Source organism: Bos javanicus, chromosome 10 (genome assembly GCF_032452875.1).
Source record: "Bos javanicus breed banteng chromosome 10, ARS-OSU_banteng_1.0, whole genome shotgun sequence".
Lineage (NCBI taxonomy): Eukaryota > Metazoa > Chordata > Mammalia > Artiodactyla > Bovidae > Bos > Bos javanicus.
The window spans coordinates 28,038,346-28,055,586 of NC_083877.1; the positions used below are offsets into that span (position 1 = coordinate 28,038,346).

General features: G+C 41.1%; 1 protein-coding gene across 1 annotated transcript in view; it reads left to right on the forward strand.

Annotated features, from left to right (window-relative positions):
• Nucleotides 1-2,314: 2,314 nt before the first annotated feature.
• Nucleotides 2,315-17,241, forward strand: part of KATNBL1 (katanin regulatory subunit B1 like 1) — a 55,228-nt gene continuing 40,301 nt past the window's right edge. Inside the window, exon 1 of the mRNA XM_061430662.1 lies at nt 2,315-2,488. The gene's annotated coding sequence lies outside the window, so the exon portion shown is untranslated. The remainder of the gene's footprint in view (nt 2,489-17,241) is intronic.

Below are 17,241 nucleotides of genomic sequence, written 5' to 3' on the forward strand. Positions count from 1 at the left end.
ATTAAAAAGTCTTGATTGAGTTCCAAGGGGGGGGAAATGCAACTTTATTGACTGAAAAGTATCAGTGAAGAAAACTGACCTGCATTTTCGTCACTAAAATGGTATATATTTCCAAAAAAGCAATAGGAAGGCAAATTTATTTCTTTTCACCTTAAGCTATGTTGAGGTTTGGCAGCCATGTGGGCCAGATGTCTCTAAACCCTGGAACCCGAGTCTGGAGACAAACCTACCTGAAACTCTTGTCCTAAGACGTTTTAGAAATGAGAATATCAAGGTTCTCTTCTGGCCTTTGGACAACCTGAGGCCTTGTTTGAGATGAAATCCTTCTGTGTCAACACTGCAGATTCCCTGAGTCCCGGGACTCCGTTAGTTGTCTTACCTCATCACCCAGCCTTCCTTGAGGGTAAGAACTATGCCTTACACTCTTTTCACCCTCTCCTGGGGAGGGCCCAGCACACTGCCTTTGTGTAGTGGGTCAAGAAATTCCTGTTTGTGATAATGGCGATGAAGAAATAGCTTGAGAGAAAGTGACTTCACCCATGTATGAGTTTATTTTCTTTCAAATGGCACACCCACTTAGTGTAAGTCCTACTCTGGGAATGTTCTATGCTACACAGCCCTAGAACCCAGAGCTTCTGCTCCCTCCCTCACTCAACCTGCTGGACTCTCTCAGCCCTCCCACCTGTTAACAAGTGGTGCCCCATGCAGAGGCATGTGCCTGCCTGTGCTTGGTTCGATTTGAGAAGCTCTCCAAGACTGCTTATGCAAAACATACCCTAACAATATTTCTCCCATCAACCTAAAGTAGTGCCTGAAATTTTTACCATTACTTTTTTTTTTTTGTATTTAGTAAGGACCTTATTACTGGATAGAAAAAATACATTGTTATTATCATAAAATTATATTTTAGCTCTGATTAATTTTTCGGCCAGGCCTCACATTGCTCTGAACTTCCAGAGCATCTAGGATAAACCTTTTATCATTGCATTCACCACAGTGTATTGGAATGATCTCCTTCCCTATTTATCCAAGCCGCTGTGAGCTCCTCCAAGCTATCTGCCGGTAGATTGCATCCTGGCACAATGGTGGGCCTTCAGAAATATTGTTGAACCCAAATTAGGCAACCTGTTCCTTAGGCAGCCTTGGGGAGCTCTTAATGGAGTGCAAAAAGCAGTGATGTGAAGTCTTTTTGGGGTGGGATCTTACAGTGAACAACTGTTTCGTGAAATGCACTACTTGGGTGGCTTCTGCAAGGGATGAGAGGCCCACCAAAGATAAGCTTGCTCCCATCACAATTTGGTTAACTTCGATCAGTAGCTTACTTTTGAAGACTGACTCTGTCTCCACTACAATGAAGAGAATTACCCTCGATAATTAAAAATCACCTCAGGGACAGACCCAACCCTAACCTCATCTCAGTGTTCCTCACCCTAAACTGGGTAAAGAAACTGAGCCTGCTTCCTGGGGACAGGGTCTACATCATGCATATTTGTGGTGTTCTTAAGAGTCCAGAAAAGAGTCTAGCAAGTATTAGGAAGTAAAAAATAAGAGCTAACAATTATATAGTGCTTACTATGTGCTGGACTTTCCTGGTGGCTCAGACAGTAAAGAATCCTCCTCCAACGCAGGTGACCTGGGTTCTCTCCCTGGGTCAGGAAGATCTCCTGGAGAAGTGAATGGCTACCCACTCCAGCATTCTTGCCTGGAGAATGGAGCAGGAGCTGCCATTTGTATTTGTTTGGCAGCCACATGGCTGCCAAACGTCAACAAAGGAGCCTGGCAGGCTACAGACCATGGGGTCACAAAGAGTCAAACACAACTGAGTGACTGATACTACTATGTGCCAGATACAGTCCTCTAAGAATTTTATATGTGTTAACTCATGTAATCCTCAGAACTATGAGGCACATACCATTAATAACCCCATTTCATAGATGGGGAAACCAAAGCTTAAGGGCGTTTATATGATTTCCCAAAGGTTGCAGAGTTCCAGTCTGCCCTTTCAAAAATTTTGCCTTGGAGCACTTAAATGAGCGTGAGTGAATAAATCTCTCCCTGCACCACAGTTTTATAGCAGATTGTTTGCTCCTTCTGGTCCAACACTTAAAGCACGGTTTCATCCACTAGACTGTCACTAGCGCGGGGTCATTCTTTGACTTCTACAACTCAGTTCCTAGAGCGGTATTACTTGCCACATCATACATAGCACGACTACATACTGCGTACCTGTGGCCGCCAGGGGGCACTGTGGCCACACGTTGTCTTCCCCCTCCCTCCAACCCTGAGCCACCTGAAAGAGGCGGAGCCAGCATTGGGCGGAGCCTCCAAGAAGTCCTAGGGGGAGCTATCCCGGCGGGCCGCGCGCGCGGCGGCGTTTGAATGGCCGTTCCTGGATCTCGGCCGGGGAGCCGAGGGATAGTCTGGGCTGCCGGGCGCAGTCGGTCAGCGCCTGGACTGGGCGGAGGCGCCGCGGTACCATGAGGCGCCGGTAAGTGACGAGCGGGCCTGCGTCTGCCTCGCGCCAGCGGCTGCCCTGCCGGGGCCGGGCCTGACCGCGCCCTGGGCCCACCTGCAGGCCCCGCGGCGGCCTCTCCTCGGCCTGGCCCGCGTGACGCTGCCGGGGTCGGGAGTCGGGGCGGGGAGGCGGCGGTGTCCGGTGGAGCCCCCTACGCTACTAGGGCGAGGAGGGTCGGGGCGGCAGGTATGGAGACCACCCGGGTGGGCGCGAGAGGTCTGGGCCGGGAGAGGCGTGGACGGAACCTGCTGTCACTTATTTATCTTCGGGTGGAGCCGACGTGTGCATCCCGCGAAGGGGGAAGGACGCCGGCGTCTGAGGCACTGTGTTTGAGGACAGGTTTTCCCAAGAGCCGCCTAGGCCGGGCAGTGGCATTTCCTTAATTTCTGCCGGGTCCTTGCTTCCCTGACACATAACCTTTTGTTCAGCAGGACAAAAACTTGACATAACTGCATAAGAATTGCTGATTGTAACTTTAAAAACCTCATTGTATTTTCTGAAAAGTTCTGTAACTGTACCTAGGCTTTTACCACGCTCTTAAATTGGCTTAAGTATGGAGAAAACAAAGAGTTGATTTGTTTTCTTGTGGCTCGTAAAATTCCTTGAAAACAGAGGTGTCTATGTCAGTTTCTTTGAGATCTTAAAAAAAAAAAAAAAAGGATTGTAACAAATTAGGTCTGTAACAATCACCAGTTTAGCACTTGGCAAAAATTATGAGAAACTAGTCTACCTAATAGCTTCAGTTTCTATAGTTTATTTAGTTGTGTATTTTTTTTTAAAACAACTTCAGACTAGAATCAGTTTATACATTGAGGCTTTAACTTGGCCAATAATTAGCGTTATAATAATAACACTGGTTAATAGTTATTTTGTGCTTTCTGTGTGCCAAGCACTGTTTTGAGAACTTTGCTTTGGGCAGACTTATTATCATTTTGACAAGGAGGGGACTGAGGCACAGAGAAGTTAAAAGTGACTTGTACAGGATTACACAGCTAATATGATTGGGACCCAAGCACATCGGCTCTGCTCTTTTAGCTGTATTCCTCTGCTGCCTCCTTTACATGTGGTTCTTCCTAGTTTACAAAGCAGTTTCATTTCATTTACTTCTCAACTGGCGAGCTAATAGACCTGTGAGGTGCGCTGGTGTACATGCACATGTTATTAAATCAAGTTCTCCCGTGGACATGCTTAATTTTTGTGCATTAAGCAAAAAATCCATTGGCTATTTTAAGATAAATAGAATGTATAAAGTTTAAGTTTGTGTTGTAGTTTATAGTTTTAATTCGTTTATCATTTCCTATAAGTGTAGAGTTTGAAACCTATGTATTCCTTAAAATATACCATTGTACATTAATGTTTGTTTCTGAAAACTTACTGAATTAGCTTAAATAATAACTCCATGACAAGAAAGTGAAGTCGCTCACTCATGTCCAACCCCATGGACTGTAGCCTACCATGCTCCTCCATCCACGGAATTTTCCAGACAAGAGTACTGGAGTGGGTTGCCATTTCCTTCCCCAGGGGATCTTGCCGACCCAGGGATCGAACCCAGGTCTCCCACATTGCAGGCAGATGCTTTACCTTCTGAGCCACCAGGGAAGCCCCCATGACAAGAAATAAGATTCAAAAGCAAAATCATTTCAGAAGAAATAACCGTTTAAACTTATTTACAGCTGAGAATTTAAATTTCATTCATCAGTTACCAAGCACTGTTAGGCCCAATTAGTTATACAAAAGAAATGTGCCAGGGCAGCAAAACCTGAGGGAAGTTAGTCTAGTTTGGAATATAAAATTAACAACCACCACCAAAAAAAAAAAAAGATACATGAGATTTTCTTCATGAATGCAGTGGGTATGTGGTGAACTGGACTCAGATCAGTAAGGCTTCTGCAGAGAACCCAAACTGAAGATTGGATGTAGGACCTTGAATAATATGAATGGGGAATTTTAGTGGGGAAGCAGTGTGTTCAAAGATTTGGAATTGGGAGTGAAAATTATTTTTCTAGGGAACAGTAAGTCTGGTCTCTTTGGAAAGTTCCTACTGAGGAGAAGAAGATTATGGCAGAAGAGTGCCAGGAGTGTTATATAAGACCCATACGCCACAGAAGTTTAGGTCTGACGTAAATATAAAGGCGAGAGAGATGATACTAGGAGTTTACAAGCTTTTAAATGGTGATTCTCAGCTGCTGGCAGTTTTGCCTGTCGGGGGCATTTGGCAGTGTCGCAACTTGGGGGGTGGGGAGCTACTGGCATCTAGTGGATAGAGGCCAGGAATGCTGCTGAACATCCTGCAGCAGGACATGAAAACTAGTTACCCCGAATGTCAGTGCTGATGAGGTTGAAAAACCCTCTTTAAAGCTTTGTTTACATGGCTAGCCTCTGCTTCCATGTGCTTTAGATAAGTATGAATGATGAATTTTCAGAGCAGGAGTACAAGCAATATTAAAGTTAGGGAGAAGCTGCTTCAGGTACCTCAAGAAGACAACTGTTGTTAGAGTCTTGGGGGAAGGAGAGGCTGTAAGGAGTTAGGATAGGAGCAGTGAGGATGGAGAAATAGCAGCCCACTCCAGTATTCTTGCCTGGCAAATCCCATGGACGGAGGAGCCTGGTGGGCTACATTCATGGGGTTGCAAAGAGTCAGAAAACGACTGAGCATGCCTTAAGAAAGCACAGGTGGTGAAATGAGACTATGATTTAAATAATATTTTTCCTAAGTTTGAAAGTAATGTATGTTCATGGTAGGAAATTTAGGAAATGCAAATAAAGTGTGAAAAGAGGGAAAGCCACTTAGAAAATCCCCCAAGCAGAAAGACCAACTGTTAACATTTTCTTGTGGTGGTTCTTTTCAAATTTTTTTAAATGATGATTGCTGTTTTCCTTTATTAATCTAGGATTATGCACTTTTCTTCTTGTGGGGATTTTTTTTTTTTTTTTTTGACTCAGCAGATCATGAATATTTCTCATTCTTTGAAAAATGTTCTTTTTTAATGGTCAGGCTTTTGTGTGTGTGTGTTGTTTTGAAGTTGGAAATATTTGCTTTGTATGCAAAAGAGCATTTTGAGTGAAAGTCGCTCAGTCGTGTCCAACTCTTCGCAACCCCATGGAGTACAGTCCATGGAACTCTCCAGTCCAGAATACTGGAGTGGATAGCCTTTTCCTTCTCCAGGGGATCTTCCCAACCTGGGGATTGAATTTAGGTCTCCTGCATTGCAGGAGGATTCTTTACCAGCTGAGCCACAAGAGAAGCCCTTGTGGACATTTTGAAGGACGACGTATTAGATCATGATGACTGATTAACTATAGGAAACAGTAGAGGTAAAAGTTTATGATAGCTCCAAGATTTTAAGTTTGGGAAGCTAAAATAATGGTGCAGCTACTAAAATAAACCAAGCTTCTTGGGACTACGTGGCAGTCCAGTGGTTAAGACTTCACTTTCTAATGCAGGGGATGCAGGTTTGATCCTTGGTTGGGGAGTTAAGATCCCACATGCCTTGCAGCTAAACAACAACAAAAACAAAAAACCCCTTGAAGCAGAGGCAGTGTTGTAAGAAATCAAATAAAGACTTCAAAAAATTGTTCACATGAAAAAAAATCTAAAAACTGGGCTTCTCATAATACTTTGCATCTTAGGTATATAAACTGCTATTTACAGAGACACATAATGAGATTTTAATGAGGATCCTTGATGCTTATCAGCTTTCATTTTCCCTATAACTCCTATAATTAGTAATCTTCCTCTTTTTTTTGTTAATTTTTTTTTTGTACTAAGCTTATTTTTCAGTTCTTTCTTAGCAAGTTTTTCCCTTTCTGCTGCTGCTGCTAAGTTGCTTCAGTCATGTCTGATTCTGTGTGACCCCATAGAGCCCACCAGGCTCCTCTGTCCCTGGAATTTTCCAGGCAAGACTACTGGAGTGGGTTACCATTTCCTTTGCCATTTCAAAAATACGTTTTCTTTTTAGAATACTAAGTAAGGCTTAAGTTTGTTGATCATGAATCTTTACTTTGAAAGATTAAATGACTAGTTTGGGCTTTTTTAAATGTATAGATTGCCAAAATTTATAAGCAAGAGGCGAAATGTAATTCTCCCAGAGGAGGAGGAATTATCTTTAGAAAGTCTTGTCCACTGGTGAGATGCCTCAGTACATCATATCGGTCAATATTACATTGCTGTTTTATCAATCATTATATTTGTTGATCTATACCAGTTAATCTGGTAGTTTGTGGAAAACATAGAAAAGTAAATTTAAAAAAAAACCCTTAAAGCTAATACAAATGGTACTTTTACTGGGAATATATGCTTTTCAAATTGGATAGGATGTAATTTGGCTTTTTTTACTATTGACTCTTTAGAGTTCAAATCCATTGACTTTGGAGAAGTTTTGTATTTTCTTTGTTCTTGGGACATGATGAGGGTAGAGATGGGAAGAAACTTGTGAAAGTTCCCCCCAGTTTGTCTTCGCTATAATCACCTCTCTCCCCTTCAGTGTTACACACTGCCTAAAATTCTTTTTGCCTTTGGACAAGTCACTCAGGAACCTCCCACCTATGTATGAATCACAAATGCCCATTCTGGCATTTCTTCTCTTTAGTATAATCTTAAAGCAGGCAGCTTGGTGTTACATAGGAAATGCTGTAACACAAAGTCACAGTTCTAAGCCTGGCTCTTCTGTTAGTGGCTGAGCGTTCTTGGGCAAATCCCTTAATCTTATCTGTAAATCGAAATTATCTCCAAGGTCCTTTCCAGCTCTTAAGAGCCTGTGAATCTGTGAAGCATTTGCTTTTGAAGTTACCACCGGAAGACTATTCGTCTTTCACATCTTAGCGTGAGTTACTCATAGATCATAAGTGATTTCTTCCAAAGGCATTTGTAAAAGCTGACTCCCATATAATAAAATTGGGAGTGGAATTTTAGAATGGAATTTTAAGTGCTGCTCAAATGCAAGCTCCAGGAAGGCAGGGATCTTTGTTTTGTTCACTTTTGTTTCCAGTGGCTAGAATGGTAATTAGTAGATGACTCAGCCAGTATAGAATCTGCCTGCAATGCAGGAGACCCACGTTTGATCCCTGGGTTGGGAAGATCCCCTGGAGAAGGGAATGGCTACTCACTCCAGTATTCTTGCCTGCAGAATTCCACGGACCGGAGAGCCTGGTGAGCTATAGTCCATGGGGTTGCAAAGAGTCAGACATGACTGAGCCACCGACACTGTCACTTCCCTTTTTCATGTACCTAATATGTGTTGAATGAGTGGAGGAATGAGTTGTTTTTGAGGAAAGACAAGCTTTGAAAGAACTCAGAATGCAAATTTACCTGATTACAACCCAGTCATTCCTACAATATAAACATACCTCCTAGTTGTTGTAAAGCGTCCACTGTTCACTTGACTGCCTTTCAGAACTATTAGTAATCACTGTCCTGACTGCTCCTCGTGCTCACAAAGTGCAGTTGTGTCCATCACCAGGCCTTACGTTGGTGCCAGCTTGACTTTTCAGTGTTCCTTTTACTTGCAAAAATCTGTGCTTTGCCTATTCCGTGTACCACTTAATAACATTATTAACAGTATGGTTAGCGTTATTGCAAAACTAAATCATATATGTTGATTAAAATTTGGCCTTTCATCTGTGGAGGACTCATGGCATAGCGTGGATGAGACCAGCACTCTTGGCTTTTCCATTCTGGTCGTTCTAATTCTACAACTACCATATAAAATAATCTTCAGGAATGTTTCTAATCATATGGTTCCTATGTAAAACTTTGCAGTAAGTCTTTTTTGTCTGCAAACTCCAGAATCCTGGACCCAGCATTCCGTGATTCTGCATTTTAGCCAACATAGCTTTTTAATCTGTTCAAGTCTTTTCTCTGTAGTGACCTGGACTCTTAACTGCTCCCCCACCTCCACCCCACTGCTTGCCAGATCTTTGTCCCCTACCCATGGATGGAACACAGGCTGTCAGTAGTGAAAGCCCAGAGTCCTAACCACTGGACTGCCAGAGAATTTCCTGGACTCTTAATTATTTCATTATTGACTAGTTGATGTAGATAATAATGAAACAAAAAAATTATTCTTACCTAGAAAGTATGTTTTCAGATAAGGAGAGGCTGACAGACTTTCTCAAGAAGCCTTTATTAGGTGGCATTCATTGTTTGGCTGACTTATTAATTTACTGAAAAATAACATCAAGGAACAAGAATCCTTTAAACTCTGCATAAACAGTTTTTTCTCTCCTTGTTGGCAGACATATTTGGAAACTAAGGCCTAATCAGAAAAAAATTAAGTACCTGTGTAGTATATATAGTTAGTAGTATTAGTTGAGTAGTTAGTGAGTTCAGTTCAGTCGCTCAATCGTCTCCGACTCCTTGTGACCCCGTGAACCACAGCACACCAGGCCTCCCTGTCCATCACCAACTTCCAGAGTTTACCCAGACTCATGTCCATTGAGTCAGTGATGCTGTCCAACCATCTCATCCTCTCTTGTCCCCTTCTCCTCCTGCCCCCAATCTTTCCCAGCATCAGGGTCTTTTCAGTTGAGTCAGCTCTTTGCATCAGGTGGCCAAAGTACCGGAGTTTCAGCTTCAACATCAGTCCTTCAGCGAACACCCAGGACTGATCTCCTGTAGGATGGACTGGTTGGATCTCCTTGCAGTCCAAGGGACTCTCAAGAGTCTTCTTCTGTGCCTACAACATTGCTTGGTTGGTTTATCAGTATGGATGGGCCAGCTTTTATATATATATAGATATAATTTTATTTATTTATTGGCTATGCTGGGTCTTCGTTGCTGAGCAGGGCTTTCTATAGTTGCAGCAAGCGGGACTGCTCTGTAGTTGTGATGCACAGACTTCTCATTGTGGTGCTTTTTCTTGTTGTGGAGCACGGGCTTGAGGGCACATGGGCTCAGTAGTTGTGGCTCCTAGACTCTAGAACACAGGCTCAATAGTTGTGGCTCATTGACTTAGTTGCCCCATGGCATGTGGGATCTTCCTAGATCAGGGCTTGAACTCAAGTCTCCTTCATCGGCAGATTCTTTACCATTGAGCCACGAGGGAAGCCTGGGCTTTGTTATTTTGTGGTAACAAATAACCACCAACTCTCAGTGGTTTAAAATAACAAAGAATTCTTTCTTCTCAATTCGTGTTACATGCGAACAGTTGTCTGGCATCTCGACTCTGTGTTATCCTTGCTCAGGAGTACTGAGCAGGTTATCTTACCATGCCTAACTTCAGGGTGATGGGCAGGTATAAACCTATCATGTATCTGAAAGAAGAACTGGAATATCATAACACAGTTTTAGTGTTTACCACAGTTGGGGAACTTTCTTTAGATATGTTCCTACATCTATCAGCTGTTTATTAGGTACCCACTATATATCAGGCACTATTCCTGATACAGTGAACATGGTTTCTGGTCTCATGGAGCTCACAGTCTAGTGGGAGGACATGGACAATAACCTAATAACCAAGTTAATTTCAGATAGTAATAAGTGCTACGGAGAGGGGAAATGTGGTACTGCTATAGAGACTGACTGGAGGTGAGAGTGGGGTTTTCCTTGATTGGGTGGTCAGGGGAATCTTCTGGAGTGGGTGATGTTTGAGCTGGGAAGCAGCAGCCCTGAGAGTGTATTAGCGGCAGCGGTGGATAGTTTAACCAGAAGGAGTGCCACAAAATGAAAATGAGCTTTTCATGTTTAAGGACAGACCAGTGTGACTAGAGCATTTAGGAGCAAGCTGATACCATAGTCCAAGAGAGAGACAATGGTAGTTAGATGTAGGATGATGAAAATGGAGACACATGGACAGTTTTGGAGTGTGTTATAAAGGCAGAGGCAGTAGACTGGAAGCAGGGCACTTAGGAAAAGAGCAATCAAGGACGGATCCTTTGTTTTGGGCTTGAGCAACTGAGAAGATGATTGTTACATTTACTGAGTTATAGGTAGTTAGGAGCAGCAGATTTGAGACGGTGGGCATTAAGGGTTCTATTTTCAGTATGTTAAGTTCAAGAATGATGACTGTTAGACATCCACGTGGAACTGACTTTTAAAGCGTTAAAGATATGAGTCCAGAGTTTAGGGGAAACATTGAGACAAGTGATTTTTTACTTATTTTTTTGAAATGAGGCTTATGTGTTAAATTAAGTTACACTTAAGTCTGAGACCTGGAAGTCATTATGTCTCCTTAAAGAAAAGACATTACTTTGCCAACAAAGGTCCATTTAGTCAAGTGTATGGTTTTTCCATTGGTCATGTATGGATGTTAGAGTTGGACTGTGAAGAAGGCTGAGTGCCGAAGAATTGATGCTTTTGAACTGTGATGTTGGAGAAGACTCTTGAGAGTCCCTTGGACTGCAAGGAGATCCAACCAGTCCATTCTGAAGGAGATCGGCCCTGGGATTTCTTTGGAAGGACTGATGCTAAAGCTGAAACTCCAGTACTTTGGCCACCTCATGCGAAGAGTTGACTCATTGGAAAAGACTCTGATGCTGGGAGGGATTGGGAGCAGGAGGAGAAGGGGATGACAGAGGATGAGATGGCTGGATGGCATCACTGACTCGATGGACATGAGTCTGAGTGAACTCCGGGAGTTGGTGATGAACAGGGAGGCCTGGCGTGCTGCGATTCATGGGGTCGCAAAGAGTCAGACACAACTAAGTGACTGAACTGGACTGAACTGAAAGCAGTATGTGATTCCTCTGCTGGAGAAGGGAGTGTACCCTAAGAGAAGGGAGTGTTGCCTAAGGGAGTGTTCAACCTTCAGTATATGTTCTTCTGCTTTCAGCCCAGGAGATAATGGTGGTAACAAACCTTTGTAACTGTCAGTTGGATACTGTAATCCTCTCAAGCATTCCAGTATTCAGTTCAGTTCAGTTGCTCAGTCGTGTCTGACTCTTTGCGAGCCCATGAATCGCAGCACGCCAGGCCTCCCTGTCCATCACCAACTCCCGGAGTTCACTCAAACTCACGTCCATCGAGTCGGTGATGCCATCCAGCCATCTCATCCTCTGTCGTCCCCTTCTCCTCCTGCCCCAATCCCTCCCAGCATCAGAGCCTTTTCCAATGAGTCAACTCTTCGCATGAGGTGGCCAAAGTACTGGAGTTTCAGCTTTAGCATCATTCCTTCCAAAGAAATCCCAGGGCTGATCTCCTTCAGAATGGACTGGGTGGATCTCCTTGCAGTCCAAGGGACTCTCAGGAGTCTTCAACACCACAGTTGAGAAGCATCAATTCTTCGGCGCTCAGCTTTCTTCACAGTCCAACTCTCACATCTATACATGACCACAGGAAAAACCATAGCCTTGACTAGACGAACCTTTGTTGGCAAAGTAATGTCTCTGCTTTTCAATATGCTATCTAGGTTGGTCATAACTTTCTTCTAAGGAGTAAGTGTCTTTTAATTTCATGGCTGCAGTCACCATCTGCAGTGATTTTGGAGCCCCCAAAAATAAAGTCTGACACTGTTTTCACTGTTTCCCCATCTATTTCCCATGAAGTGATGGAACCAGATGCCATGATCTTCGTTTTTTGAATGTTGAGCTTTAAGCCAACTTTTTGACTCTCCTCTTTCACTTCCATCAAGAGGCTTTTTAGTTCCTCTTCACTTTCTGCCATAAGGGTGGTGTCATCTGCATATCTGAGGTTATTGATATTTCTCCCTGAAATCTTGATTCCAGCTTGTGCTTCTTCCAGCCCAGCGTTTCTCATGATGTACTCTGCATATAAGCATTCCAGTGTATGAAGCATTAAAAACCATTGCTATAAAAGGATGCTAACATCATCTTCTGTTGATTTCATTTAATTTTCAAAGGGCAGTCTACCCTAATATATAGGATGTTAGCATATACTTCTTGCTATTGATTTCAAAATTAGAAACGTGTTATAGATTGGTAAAGTGAAAAGTGAAAGTGAAGTCACTCAGTTGTGTCCGACTTTTTGTGACCCTGTGTCCGACTCTTTGTGACCCTGTGTCCGACTCTTTGTGACCCTGTGTCCGACTCTTTCTGACCCCGTGGACTGTAGCCTACAATGCTCCTCTGTCCATGGGATTTTCCAGGCAAGAGTACTGGAGTGGGTTGCCGTTTCCTTCTCCAGAGGATCTTCCCAACCCAGGGATCAAACCTGGGTCTCCCGCATCGTAGGCAGATGCTTTACCATCTGAGCCACCAGGGAAGTCCACCAGACTTCATAGACTGGTAACCCTAGTCCAAATCACGAAGATAAGGTGTTAAAATTAATTTGTATTAGTTTGTCTTTTTTGAGAGTTGTGTGTCTTATTAGCATATTCTTTCACATACATAGAGTCTATCTTGAAAACATCAGAAATATCTTTAGTAGCTAAACAAGGGGTCAAAAAGGACCTTAACCTTAAGGATGACATTTTATACATGTGTATATATAGTTACATTTCAGAGTTTAAGAAGACAACTGGGAAGGATTAGAGTGTTTTTCCTCTCTCTGAATTTTTCCAGAAAAATAATGGAATATTCTAACAGAGAAAGGGATATTCATCAAAACACGCTAAGATAATTATCTGCGTGGTTTAAGAAACTCTTTAAGTCTTCCCAAAGATTTGGATATTTATATAGCTATAAGAAGAGTAATATATAATACATTTTAATTTAGTTAGGACGTAATTGGAGCTTGGGATTAACATATACACACTGCTATATATAAAACATAAACAACAAGGACCTACTGTCTGGCACAGGCAGCTGTATTCAATATCTTGTAATAACTTAATGGAAAAGAATCTGAAAAAGAATATATATTATACACATAAATCATATATATATAAAACTGAATCACTTTGCTACACACCCGAAAGTGACACAACATTGTAAATTAACTATATTTCAATTTTTTAATGACTGAAAATAAAACACCATATTTGCTTTTGATAACAAAATTTAAAAAGTCTGCGGAAGTCTCCCTTTCACCTCACCCCCCCACCACACATGTCCTCTCTCTTGAAATGACTTTTGTCCCCAGTTTCTTGTGTATCCTTCCAGAGATACTCCGTGAATATGTAAGCAATCACTCATGTACACTTTATCTTTTACCTAGGTAACAAAATACTGTTCTGTACCTTATTTCTCCCACCTCCACCAGCCCCTGCCAACTTCCCAGTAAAAGGCATAAAGTCACTGAAAAAACTGTGAGTCCAAAACTGTTAATAAAGATGATGATAAACAAAACACCTACTTATCAGAATTTAGCTAACTTTGTTTTTTCCCATTGTTAATCTTAGTTCCTTAATGTATGCTGAGGGGGCTTAATTATTAAAACTGAGGAGTTGGTGGTAGCATTGGTAATTCCCACTGAGTATCAATTTTGTAATTTTTATTTCAGGGTAAGTTAGTCAAAAGAGAGTTGGAATTCTGTTTGGTCTAATTGATTGCAATCATGTTGAACCCACTGAATTGCCAGAAATCTATATTTTCATGCTTGCCCCACTTTCCTGAATTTGACATCTCTCACACCAGCTTTCCCTGGGAAACTGAATTAAGAGAAGAATGATGAATCACTCAGCAAATAAAAAAGCCTCTGGGGTTTACTCCAGATACTAGGGGTTCTGAGTTGTTAAGGACATGGCGTCAGAATGAGAGTACCTAAGTCTTATGATTTGAACATTTAATAATATCAGGCTCTGGTAACTTGATAAATCGATTTCCTCAATAGGAATAAACCTAAAAATATACAGGAAAATCTGGACCACTTGATGGGGCACCCTTTCCCTGGACAGTGCATGAATAAGCACCAGCTCTGCTTGTTTCTGTGCTTCTCTTTTCTTCCCCCATCATTGTTCACCTCCTGTCTCCCCCGCTCCAGTTTATACCCCGTCTCATTGACACATATTTCAAAATGTTAACCTTCAGTCAGATTCAGATCAGATCAGATCAGTCACTCAGTCGTGTCCGACTCTTTGCGACCCCATGAACCACAGCACGCCAGGCCTCCCTGTCCATCACCAACTCCCGGAGTTCACTCAGACTCACGTCCATCGAGTCAGTGATGCCATCCAGCCATCTCATCCTCTGTAGTCCCCTTCTCCTCCTGAAGGGATTACAAGGCTTCAAAAGAAATGAAACAAATCAACAGAATGTATCATTTCCCTGCCAGTGTAATAGTGTCTCATGTAGTTTATAAAAAGCACACTTGACATACCACTTTGTCACTTTGAGTAGTATAAATGCTCGCTGCCTTTTCTAAACCACCCCCACCCAGATATACTGAGAAATGAAGATCACCTGTAGGGAATCATGTAATCTTTTTTTTAATCTGGCTTGACATTAAAATGCATGTGCTTTTAGTTCCTACTTGTGATAAGTTGTGCCTGCTCTACACTGGGTCACATGGTCTGTTTAGCACACCCTTTATGTTGAACACTCTTGTTGAAATAGTTATGAAAATGTGTCTTACACGTTGATTAAAATTTAGTAAAACACTCATTGAGTGGAGTGTTGAGCTGGATGAGTCCTATTGGCCTTGAATCTATTGTTAATCTCCATAGAATGATTCTTTAAGTACCTTTGCTCTAAGCCATTCTATTCTATTTCATATTTTTAACTCAAAGAGCAACCCCACCCCACCCCCCTCTTAGATACATGATACCACTATGCTTAACATAATCTATTATAATTGCTTGCTTGTGTTTCTCCCTCTGTAAATATGATGATGATGGTGAGAATTTTACAGTAGGAAAGTTTAGGAAGTTTAAGGTTATAAGCAGGAATGAAGCAGGAAATTGCTAGTTACTATGATGTAGGTAATACTGAGATTTTTCTTCTACCTAAAGTGATTTAAGTCATAAATTTTACAGTTATTTTGTATTGTTTTACATAACTTTAGAATTGTGTGTTTCAAAGCTTAAGAAACATATTTCCTATTTAATGTATTGTCCTTCTGTGTTTAAAAAGAAACAATTCTTTTATTTAAAATGTAATTTTTTTTAACTGCGAAAAACTGATACAGAAGAATAAACCAAAGGAAATGATTCAGTCTTAATATTGTAGAGACATAAACAAGAAAAAAAGAATTCACTGTAATACCACTCTTCAGGAAGAATTTGTTAGCCTTTCAGTGTCTTTTGTTTTCCTGTGCTCATGTCCACGTAGACAGAAACATTTAACAAATTTAGGAGCTGGTATTAATATTTGCTGACACCATGAGTCTTGTTTCTCACAACAGAGGCAGCTTTCTTAGTGATATTCATGTATAACTCAGTGAGAGCTAACATTTACTGAGTGATTAACCATGTGCTAGGCATTGTGGTTAAGTGGATTATTTTCTTTAATCCTCATAACTCTACTTTGAAAATAGGAGGTGAAGTAACTTGCCTAATATCACATAACTAGTAAATGGTTAAAGCAGGACTCCAACCCAGGACGTCTGACTCCAGGACTTGTTTCTCGATCACCACATACTGCCAGGTCCTTTCAGTTTTATCACATAAGAAAAATATAACCTATTAAATATTTCAAACGCAAACTAAAACGTTTATTATCTGTCAAATTTTGAAAGGGAAAAATTGATAATACAGAGTCTTCTCTTACTGGGAGTGCTGAGAAGGTTCTTTCTCTACCTCTGTTGGCCAGAGTCTGAATCTGGGGGGCAGCTGTCCATCTCGGCCACATTTGCTGCACTTACCTAGTCACCCAACTTAGAAAATGTGAAAATTTAAAATAGGAGTTTAAAAACATTGTTTCTGTGAAAACTAATGAGGGTATTTTGGATAGACTGGATGAAGGCAAGTGATTCAACAACTTTCTGTCAAATTCAGTATGGGTTAGAAAACTAAAGATAAGTAAAGTAAAACTGTAACAGTTTAGGATTTTGCACTGGTGAGGCTTTGTGTCAATGAGTTCTTGAGCCACTTTAAAGAAATCCAAAGTAGAAGTCATAGATGATGAGTATGCATTATTTTTAGATTTTAAATTTAAATGTCTAAGGTATGTGTATACATCTGTCACTTTTTTTGTGTGTGAATTCTCAAAATGATTTTTTAAATTATTTTAAATGATCAGCCATCACTCCCTGTCACATTATATGAAAGGATTCTTACTGTATATTTCAAGAGCTCTAAAACCATATTTTTCAGCCCAGTAATGTGCTTATCCAAAGGAAATAATCAGATGTGTACAAATACTTACGTATACAGATGTTCATCAAGTGTTTTCTGTAATAGCAGAAATAAAAACAAACAGTATCCATGTGATAAAATATATATTAATTTAAATCATTTCCAAGAAGAATTTTTAATATATAGTAAAGTATATATATATTAATGACAAAATGCAACATACAAAACTAACTGCATAAGAAAAAAAAACACCAGAGTATTATTTGGTGGTTGAATTATTAGTATTAAAATAAAATTTTTAATTTTAATTTGTTTTAAACTAAGTAACATTTGCATGAAATGCAAAATTTAGTATAAAGGGAATATAAAATAAAACTTTCTCAGCTGCCCCCACCTGTGCAGTTCACCTCTGTAGAAGCATTCAGTGTTTCATGGAATATTGTAAAGTGAGAGATAATTTTTATCAGTGTTTATTTCTGATTTTTTTTTTTCTTTTTATGCAGCAGGCTTCATTTGCTGCCAAATCCAGGATTGTGGAGGGAGGGAGGGAGGGAGGGACAGTTGTTTTTGTTTCTGTCTCCTCCCACCCCACCCAACTTTCACAGTGTTATTTTCATTTATTTATTTATTTTTAATTGAAGGACGGTATTACTGCTGAGA